Here is a 9910-nt window from a genome sequence, read left to right as displayed (position 1 = left end):
TGAGGCTAGGGAGAGGGGGGAACTCCCCTTACACTGTCGCAGCATCCATCTCCTTGATACTGAAAAAAGAGAAGAGTCCGGAGCAGTGTGGATCATACCATCTGATATTGTTGCTAAATGTGGATGGCAAGTTGTTGGCGAAGGTGTTGCTTCGCGAATTGAGGACTGCATCCTGGAGTGATAGGTGAGGACCAAACGGGGTCTGTGAAAGAGAGACAGTTGCCAGCAAAGGTGAGGTGGTTGCTTAACGTGCACCGGAAGTGGAAGTGGCAATTGATGCGGAGAAGGCTTTCGATCATGTGGAGTGGGAATATCTGTGGGAGGTGTTGGGACGGTTTGGGATTGGGCAGGGGTTTGTGGACTGGGTCCGGTTGCAGTATAGGGTGCCGGTCAGAAGTGTGCGGACAAACCAGGATATTTTGGGCTGCACTGTGGGACAAGGCCAGCTCTTCCTATTGCTTTTTGCCTTGGCTATAGAGCCATTGGATGTGGCGCTTTGAGCGTTGAGAGATTGGAGAGGGAATGTGCGGGGTGGGGGAGCGCTGGCACAGGGTTTCGCTGTACATAGATCCCTGAAAGTTGCCACCCAGGTTGAGAGGGTTGTTAAGAAGGCGTACGGTGTGTTAGCTTTTATTGGTAGAGGGATTGAGATTCGGAGCCATGAGGTCATGTTGCAGCTGTACAACACTCTGGTGCGGCTGCATTTGGAGTATTGCGTGCAATTCTGGTCGCCGCATTATAGGAAGGATGTGGAAGCATTGGAAAGGGTGCAGAGGAGACTTACCAGAATGTTGCCTGGTATGGAGGGAAGATCTTATGAGGAAAGGCTGAGGAACTTGAGGCTGTTTTCGTTAGAGAGAAGAAGGTTAAGAGGTGACTTAATTGAGGCATACAAGATGATCAGAGGATTGGATAGGGTGGACAGTGAGAGCCTTTTTCCTCGGATGGTGATGTCTCGCATGAGGGGACATACCTTTAAATTGAGGGGAGATAGATATAGGACAGATGTCAGAGGTAGGTTCTTTACTCAGAGAGTAGTAAGGGCGTGGAATGCCCTGCCTGCAACAGTAGTGGACTCGCCAACACTAAGGACATTCAAATGGTCATTGGATTGACATATGGACAATAAGGGAATAGTGTAGATGGGCTTTAGAGTAGTTTCACAGGTCGGCGCAGCATCGAGGGCCGAAGGGCCTGTACTGCGCTGTAATGTTCTATGTTCTATAAGTTAAGTTTGCTGACCGTCGTGCCGCTGGCCGGGGAGCTTCTGCCAGGGCTGGGGGGATTAGTGGGGGGTGGTCAGGAGGTGTGCTGTGGGTTTGAGGTGGACAGGCACAGAAAACCATTGCTTCAGCTTGCAAGGCAGCCATGCAGCTTGCAAGGCAGTCATGCAGCTGCGCACGCTGCTGACAGCTCACTGTGAACTTCGGGTCACAGATCCTATAGGGTTTCTCCAGGGCACTCCCCTAGCTACGCTCTGGCCCCAGCCGACCCATCAGCGGGGTGGGCGTGCTCCTGCACAACCAGTGCCTTCCTGTTGGCTGGGATGAGTGTGTACGGGGATTGTAATGTGTATGTGCGGCTGCAGCTTGTCAGCCTCCCAAGTGTAAATCACCGACCCGGTGAATCCAGCACCATTTTTCACTGGAATCGATTGTGTTCCACCTGGCACCGGCTAGCCCCTCAACACCTCGCTGAATCGGGCCAGGTTCGGCGGCAGTTTTGCTGTGCATGAATCCTGCCACGGCATCAACACTTGTCAACATTTCTCTCAAGAACGGAGACTCCAGCCCACAGTCATATTGCTCGTGTCACTCGGGAGGATTTAAACTAATATGGCAGGGGGGTGGGAACCAGAGTGTTAGCTCAGAAGGTGTCATAACGGAAGGTGTCATAACGAATTGGCTAGCACAATTGCTTCACAGCTCCAGGGTCCCAGGTTCGATTCCGGCTTGAGTCACTGTCTGTGCGGAGTCTGCACGTTCTCCCTGTGTCTGCGTGGGTTTCCTCCGGGTGCTCCGGTTTCCTCCCACAGTCCAAAGATGTGCAGGTTAGGTGGATTGGCCATGATAAATTGCCCTTAGTGTCCAAAATTGCCCTTGGTGTTGGGTGGAGGTGTTGACCTTGGGTAGGGTGCTCTTTCCAAGAGCCGGTGCAGACTCGATGGGCCGAATGGCCTCCTTCTGCACTGTAAATTCTATGATAATCTATGAAGAGAACAACATCGACTTCAGGCAGAGCGAAAAAGGTAACAAGTGTGAGAAGGGAGGTGGTCAATGCAGGATTGAGGGTGTTGTACCTAAATTCGCGCAGTAAAAGGAAGAAGGTAAATGAGTTTCTTGCGCACATTGGAATTGGCCGGTACGATGTTGTGGGCATCACAGAGACGTGGCTGCAAGGCGATCAGGACTGGGATCTAAATATACAAGGATATGTGTCCTTTCGAAAGGACAGACAGATGGGCAAAGGGGGCGGGGTTGCATTGTGAGTAAGGAATGAAGTTAAATCGATAGCAAGGAGCAATATAGGATCAGAAGGCATAGAATCTCTGTGGGTAGAGTTGAGGAATCGCAAAGGTAAAAAGACCCTGATGGGAGTTATCTACAGGCCCCCTAGCAGTAGTCAGGATGTGGGACAGAAAATAAATCAAGAGATAGAGAAAGCATGTAAAAAAGGCATTGTCACAATAATCATGGGGGACTTCAATATGCAGGTGGACTGGGAAAATCGGGTTGGTAGTGGATCCCAAGAAAAAGAATTTGTGGAATGTTTAAGAGATAGGTTTTTGGAGCAGTTTGTGGTAGAGCCCACTAGGGAACAGGCAATTCTGGCTTTCGTGATGTGTAATGAGGCAGACTTGATTAGGAATCTTAAGGTGAAGGATCCCTTAGAGAGCAGTGACCACAATATGATAAAATTTGCCCTGCAGTTTGAGAGGGAGAAGCTGGAGTCAGAAGTAACGGTATCGCAATTAAATAAGGGTAACTACAACGGCATGAGGAAGGAGCTGGCCAGAGTTGATTGGAAACGGAGACTAGCTGGGAAGACAGTGGAACAGCAATGGCAGGAGTTTTGGGGGTTATTCTGGAGGCACAGCAGAAATTCATCCCAAGGAGGAGGAAACATGCTAAGTGGAGGACGAGGCATCCATGGTTGACGAGGGAAGCAAAAGAAAAAGCATCCAAAATGGCGAGATTAGTGGGAAGCCAGAGGATTGGGAAGCTTTTAAAAGCGAGCAGAGAACAACTACAAAAGCAATGAGGGGAGAGAAGGTGAAATATGAGTGCAAGCTAGCGAGTAATATAAAAGAAGATAGGAAGTGTTTCTTTCATCGTCTCCAATGCACCCCCCCCTGATGAGCTCAACGCATTCTATGCCCGCTTTGAGCAAGAGGTCAGGGAGAGCATGCCCTCCACCCCAGAAACCTCGGATGAACTTATATCTGAGATCACCATTGCAGACGTCAGAGCAGCCTTCTCGAAGGTCAACCCATGGAAAGCCACTGGCCCGGATGGGGTACCCGGACGGGCACTCAGGTCTTGTGCGGATCAGCTGGCGGGGGTATTCTCAGACATCTTCAGTGGCTCTGACATCCATCATCATGAAGTGCTTCAAAAGGTTAATCATGGCACGAATCAACTCCAGCCTCCCAGATTGCCTTGATCCACTACAGTTCGCCTACCGCTGCAACAGGTCCACAGCAGAAGCCATCTCCCTGGCCCTTCACTCAACACTGGAACACCTAGTTAACAAAGACACCTATGTCAGACTCCTATTTATTGACTACAGCTCAGCCTTCAACACCATAATTCTTACGAAACTCATCTCCAAACTCCGTGGCCTTGGCCTCGGCTCCTCCCTCTGCGACTGGATCCTGAACTTTCCAACCCACAGGCCACAATCAGTAAGGATAGGCAACAACACCTCCTCCACGATCATCCTCAACACCGGTGCCCCACAAGGCTGTGTCCTCAGCCCATGACTATACTCCTTGTGCACCTATGACTGTGTGGCCAAATTCCCCTCCAACTCGATTTTCAAATTTGCTGATGACACCACAGTAGTGGGTGGGATTTCAAACAATGACGAGACAGAGTACAGGAACGAGATAGAGAATCTGGGAAACTGGTGCGACGACAATAATCTCTCCCTCAATGTCAACAAAACTAAGGAGATTGTCATCGACTTCAGGAAACGTAGTGGAGAACATGCCCCTGTCTACATCAATGGGAACGAAGTAGAAAGGGTTGAGAGCTTCAAGTTTTTAGGTGTCCAGATCACCAACAGCCTGTCCTGGTCTCCCCACGCCGACACTATAGTTAAGAAAAGCCACCAACGACTCTACTTTCTCAGAAGACTAAGGAATTTTGACATGTCACCTACGACTCACACCAACTTCTACAGATGCACCATAGAAAGCATTCTTTCTGGTTGTATCACAGCTTGGTATGGTTCCTGCTCTGCCCAAGACACAGGAAATTACAAAAGGTCATGAATGTAGCCCAGTCCATCACGCAATCCAGCCTTCCATCCATTGACTCTGTCTACAATGCCCGCTGCCTCAGAAAGGCAGCCAGCAGAATTAAGGACCCCACGCACCCAGGACATTCTCTCTTCCACCTTCTTCCGTCAGGAAAAAGATACCAAAGTTTGAGGTCACGTACCAACCGACTCAAGAACAGCTTCTTCTCTACTGCCATCAGACGTTTGAATGGACCTTCCTCGTATTAAGTTGATCTTTTCTCTACACCTTGCTATAACTGTAACATTATATTCTGCAGTCTCTCCTTCCTTCCCTCTGTACGCTATGCATTGTTTGTACAGCATGCAAGAGACAACACTTTTCACTGTATAAATACATGTGACAATAATAAATCTAATCTAATAAATCAAATCAAGACATAAAGGATAAGAGAGATGCAAAAATAGACATTGGACGACTGGAAAACGTGGCTGGAGAAGTAATAATAGGAAACAAAGAAATGGCAGACGAACTGAATAGTTACTTTGCATCAGTCTTCACGGTGGAAGACAGCAGTGGGATGCCAGAGCTCCAGGAGAACCAGGGGGCAGAGGTGAGTTCAGTGACCATTACTAAGGAGAAGGTTCTGGGGAAACTGAAAGGTCTGAAGGTGGATAAGTCACTTGGACCGGATGGGCTACACAGCTCCACAGCACAATTGTGGTACAGAACATGCGGAAATAAGGCTCTGTCAGCGAGACTGTCTTTTCCCAATCTTAAATGCGACACCCAGATCCTGACCATTCTTGGAGTAAGAGACTTCCACTTCAACAGCATCAAAGTTCAGAAAGCAACCAATCACATCATTCTCCCCAAACTTTTTGCAGCCGGCTTTTAGCAATGCCGCCTGCTGTGGCCTTCAAAAAGGCTGCGAGCATATTAAAAAAATGCGGCCCCACTGTGCTTGCATACCTGCTCATCGGTGTGAATGCGCAAAATTCTGCGCATGCACACTGATGAGCGGACACGCATGCGCAGTGCGGCCGCATTCTTGTTACATGCTCGCATCCTTTTTGAAGGCCGCTTGCAGCCGGCGTTGTTAAAAGCCGGCTGCTGCGGCTGTTGTGCAAGGATTTGCACAATCATGAGCACCGTGATGTACGACTCTGTGACCCTCCCGACACCCGCCCGACTTTGCAAATGCCTGGGTTAGCCTGACTTCAGTCATTGGTAAGATTTTGGAGTCTGTTATTAAAGATGAGATTGTGGAGTACTTGGAATTGCATGGTCAAATAGGACTGAGTCAGCACGGCTCTGTCAAAGGGAGGTCATGTCTGACAAATCTGTTAGAGTTCTTTGAGGAGGTAACAAGGAAGTTAGACAAAGAAGAACCAGTCGACTTGATTTATATTTAGCACACAGGATTAGTATAAGACCATAAGACATAGGAGCAGAATTAGGCCACTCGGCCCATCAAGTCTGCTCCGCCATTCAATCATGGCTGATATTTTTCTCATCCCCATTCTCCTGCCTTCTCCCCATAACCCCTGATCCCCTTATTGATCAGTATGTCGTGACATGACTCCATTCACTAACTAGCCAGCTACTAAATAGGGACATTACAAGCTCGGAAACCCTCTTTCCAGCTCCATTATTTACAGTGTTTAGATTAAATGGCTCAGTTTGCACCCACCTGAATAGATGGATTATGTCTGGGTGTCTGGGAATAGTCCAAGGAATGGGCCACTCGTCTAAACTGATTGTCCTGGTGGACTACGTCCAGACAGCATGACTCCTTTCTGATAACTTCACCTTGCAGATTACAAGGCTGTGTAAATGGTCAACCACTTGGAGAACTGCAGTTTAGGTACTGATGTCAGTCTTTTTAATACCTATCTGGTGGTTCAACCACTTGGTAAATACATTTTTTGATATAAAATGCCATAGCAACACCCTCCATTGCTTTGCTGATGATTGAGAGTAGATTAAATGTAACTGTTGCAGTATTTTGAATTGCTAGTGCCTTTGCTTTTGTCCCGAATTCTGATTCCACCTGTGATGTGCTTCCATAGACACTGCCTTGAGTGTTGAGAGTCTCTGCGGGCAAGGGTCTTGTGTCTTGGAACAGAACTGAGCATGATCCTGATCTTATTTGGTGTCCAAGTCCAATGTGGTATATTTAATCATAATACCATCAGAGGGGATTAATGACAGAGTATGAATGACTTTTTAAAATTCAGAATTTGTAATGAGCTGGTTTGAGATGCAAAGTGTAAACTGTAAAAGGCGAGGTCTCACTTTAATGTGCGCCACTGTACGGGGTACAGAATAAATATTGTCAGAGCATTCCTAAGTCAAACACAATTATCCAGTTACTCTTCTAATTATTATATTTAAATCAATTCACCAGACTAGGGGGTGCATTGAAATGTACTCCATGGACTTCCGGTGGTGGCCATGGAGTGAGTGGTCGCACATTTGGTGGCTCCTGCTCGAGGTGGAATTTGCTGCTCCTTGCCCACCCGATTCGAGGGCTGTTTGCTGGCGAATGGTGTACATACACTGAAGGATTTCCACACTCCTCTGGTGGGGCCGGTTTATGGCTCACCGGATGAGGAGTGGAACAAAAAAGGGGCAGCAGCTTGACCATGAGAACAGTCGAGGTGCAACACAGAAAAAGATGGCAGAAGGCTCTGGGGAATCGTTGCCTGCCCAGTGGACGACAGAGCAGCTCGTGAATATTTTAAATAACAAGTTCCAGCAGCAAAGGAAGGAGGCCTCAGCGGACCTGACGAAGGTGGTGGAGCTGCTTAGGGTGGTTATCGAGCAGGGCCTAGCACTCCAAAAGCCGGAGGAGTCGATGGGGGAGCACGAGGACCGGCTGGCCTCGCTGGAGGCAGAGATGGGTGCTGGTGGCGGAAGGTCATAAGAGGTTGAGGGACAAGGTGGAGGACCTCGAGAATCACTCCAGGAGGCAGATTCTCCTGATCGTGGGGATGCCTGAGGGGGTCGGAGAAGTTCAGGCCGCTAAATATGTGTCAAATATGCTGGAGAGGTTGATGGGGAGGGGGTCTTTTACTGCCACCTCAAGATGGATCGGGCGCACAGGGAGCTGGGGAGGAGGTCAAAGGCAGGGGAGCACCCGAGGGCAAAGGTGGTGAGGCTGCATCGTTTTCTCGATAAGGTGAAAATCATGAGATGGGCGAGGCAGACGAAGAAGTGCACCTGGGAGGGGAGCAAGCTGAGGATAAACCAGGACCAGGGTGTGGAGTTCGCCAGGCGGTGGGCTGGCTACAACCGGATCAAGGCTGCCCTCTACAAGGAGGGAGTGACGTTTGGGTGCTCGTCTGTCGGTTACTCATCAGAACCGGGAGTTTTATTTTGATATGCCGGAAGAGGCAAGAGAGTTTCTGAACGACCATGGACTGGGAGGAGCGTGAGGACTCTGAACTGTGGAGATGTTCAATATGGGGATGTGGGTTCACAGGATGGGTGTATTGGTGAATTTAATGAGAATGGGAGCAGAGAGGGTGAGTGTGCTTTCTTTTATGTTTGAGTTTCGGGGTGAGGGTGGGTGAAAGGTGGATTTGGAGAGGGGGGCGGGGTAGGGGGGGCTCAGCCAGGGACCACCATGCTAGCTGCTTGGCTAGTTAATGGGAGTGAAGTGGGCAAATGGCATCGACCACTTCCAGAATAAGGGATTTGCTATTTAGGACAGAGATGAGTAGAAATTCCTTTATCAGAGGATTGTGAATCTAGGGAGTTCTCTATCCCAGAGAGCTGTGAATGTTCAGTCATTGAGTATACTTAAGACTAAGAGCAATAGAACTTTGGATACCAAGCGATGTGGGAATGTGCAGTTGAATACAACTGATGTAGATCAGCCAGTGAATGACGGAGCATGCTTGAAGGGCGAAAAGGCCTACTCAAGCTTCAAATTCTTTTGCTTTGTCTAATCACCATGGTAACACAGAGGAGGGGGAAAAAAATAAGCTTGAGACACACAGAATACACACAATGAGACACCAGCATTAAATCTCAGCAGAGACCAGCTTCGGGGCATTCCAATAATTGGGTAATCATCCATAAAACTCTCTAACTGAGACCCATACCAGTCCTAATGTTGTCAGCCTAATGTTAGTCTCTGACAGCACTGCACTCGACACGAGAGGCACTTAAGTTGTCAAGAGTGTGGCTCACCACCACATTCTCAAGGATGGGCAATAAATGCTCTCATCCTACGTGCAAATTAAAAAAAATCTGAATTCAAACCCCTTACTTGGTAATATTAAATAACCTGCAGTTTCAAACTCACTAAAGTTACATTGTGGTTCAGTTCTGATTTCCAAAACTGAATTCCAAAGAGAATTCAGTGTAAAAATGCCCTGAGATGTGCTACAAGGGCCTGGGCCAATGTACCCCCAAAACATTGGATAAATAAATGGCATTACTTTTTTAAAAATTCATTTACTGGGAGTGGGCATTGCTGGTTAGACCAGCATTTATTGCCCATCCTCAGTTGCCCTTGAGAAGGTGGTGAGCTGTTCTTGAACCGCTGCAGTCCCTGAGGTGAAGGTGCACCCACAGTGCCATGATGGAGTTCCAGGATTTTGACCCAGCGACAGTGAAGGAACGGCCGATATATTTCCAAGTCGGGGTGGTGAGTAACTTGGAGGAGAACTCTTGAGGTGGTGGTGTTCCCACATGTCATCTGCCCTTGTCCTTCTGGATGGTAATGGTTGATGCACGATCAATGACCACTAAAGTGAGGTTGCTGTCCAACTGAAGGCTTTAATAAGCTAGATGTTTTCCCCAGCAGCTCAGGTACAGAATGAGGGCTGCTGGGGTGGCACGGGCTCTTATACCCCACCTAGCAGGGTAGAGCTACCATACAGCTTGAGCAATGGGAAACATACAATATCTACCAATGGTGTTGCAGCATTACCAGGTACCGTAATACCTCTACACAGACTACCACATTCACCCCCTGTTAAAAATGAGTCTGGCGGGGGTGGTGGCCTGACATTACAGCATGGTAACATGGTAGAAATTATAGTTATGGAGGTACCGTAATACCTCCGTACAGCGTTTGGTAACTATTTACAATTCTATTTACTATTTACAATTGATGATTCATAATTAACTATACACTTTAAAAGGAAACAATCAGTCGATTGGGGGCCCTGGTCGTCCTCTGTGATCGTTGAAGCTTTGGTGGTGACTCCGGTGGAGGCTCGGGCGTCTGTGACTCCGGGAGCATGGCCTCGATCTCTGTGGCAGCTTCAACACCCCTAGATTGCACTGGTGGGGAAAATGGTTGACCGGGAAGGGAGCGTCTGCAGGGTGCGTCGGTGGGTGGGGGGGCCTAGACTGGCCGGCGGAAGGACCAATCCTCCTGTAAGGTGCACTGGTGGGAGGGAGGGTGGGATTGGTGGCTGGGGTGTGCGT

Source organism: Scyliorhinus torazame, chromosome 3 (genome assembly GCF_047496885.1).
Source record: "Scyliorhinus torazame isolate Kashiwa2021f chromosome 3, sScyTor2.1, whole genome shotgun sequence".
Taxonomy (NCBI): domain Eukaryota; kingdom Metazoa; phylum Chordata; class Chondrichthyes; order Carcharhiniformes; family Scyliorhinidae; genus Scyliorhinus; species Scyliorhinus torazame.
This window is presented reverse-complemented; position numbering follows the sequence as displayed.